Raw genomic sequence first — 1,109 nt, 5'->3', positions numbered from 1 at the left:
CGTTGAAAATACATAAGAACAAGGTCTAGGCATGGCCGAGAGGCCAGCCCCCATAATCTAAGAACTAGACGTTCAAAGATGATCTAAGGATCTAAAGTGATCAAAAGATGAAAATACAATAGCAAAAGGTCCTATTTATAGAGAACTAGTAGCTTAAGGTTTACAAATATGAGTAAATGACGTAAAAATCCACTTCCGGGCCCACTTGGTGTGTGCTTGGGCTGAGCATTGAAGCATTTTCGTGTAGAGACTCTTCTTGGAGTTAAACGCCAGCTTTTGTGCCAGTTTGGGCGTTTAACTCCCATTCTTGTGCCAGCTCCGGCGTTTAACGCCGGGCAGTTTTGAGCTGATTTGGAATGCCAGTTTGGGCCATCAAATCTCGGGCAAAGTATAGACTATTATATTTTGCTGGAAAGCCTAGGATGTCTACTTTCCAACGCCGTTAAGAGCGCGCCAAATAGGTTTCTGTAGCTCCAGAAAATCCACTTCGAATGTAGGGAGGTCAGAATCCAACAGCATCTGCAGTCCTTTTCAGCCTCTGAATCAGATTTTTGCTCAAGTCCCTCAATTTCAGCCAGAAAATACCTGAAATCACAGAAAAACACACAAACTTATAGTAAAGTCCAGAAAAGTGAATTTTAACTAAAAACTAATAAGAATATACTAAAAACTAACTAAAACATACTAAAAACATGCTAAAAACAATGCCAAAACGCGTATAAATTATCCGCTCATCACAACACCAAACTTAAATTGTTGCTTGTCCCCAAGAAACTGAAAATCAAATAAGATAAAAAGAAGAGAATATGCAATGAACTCCAAAAACATCTATGAAGATCAGTATTAATTAGATGAGCGGGGCTTTAGCTTTTTGCCTCTGAATAGTTTTGGCATCTCACTCTATCCTTTGAAATTCAGAATGGTTGGCTTCTTTAGGAACTCAGAGTCCAGATAGTGTTAATGATTCTCCTAGTAAAGTATGATGATTCTTGAACATAGCTATTTATTGAGTCTTGGCCGTGGCCCAAAGCACTCTGTCTTCCAGTATTACCACCGGATACATACATGCCACAGACACATAACTAGGTGAACCTTTTCAGATTGTGACT

Source organism: Arachis duranensis, chromosome 5, assembly GCF_000817695.3.
Source record: "Arachis duranensis cultivar V14167 chromosome 5, aradu.V14167.gnm2.J7QH, whole genome shotgun sequence".
NCBI classification, from domain to species: domain Eukaryota; kingdom Viridiplantae; phylum Streptophyta; class Magnoliopsida; order Fabales; family Fabaceae; genus Arachis; species Arachis duranensis.
Note: the sequence above shows the minus strand (reverse complement) of the source record.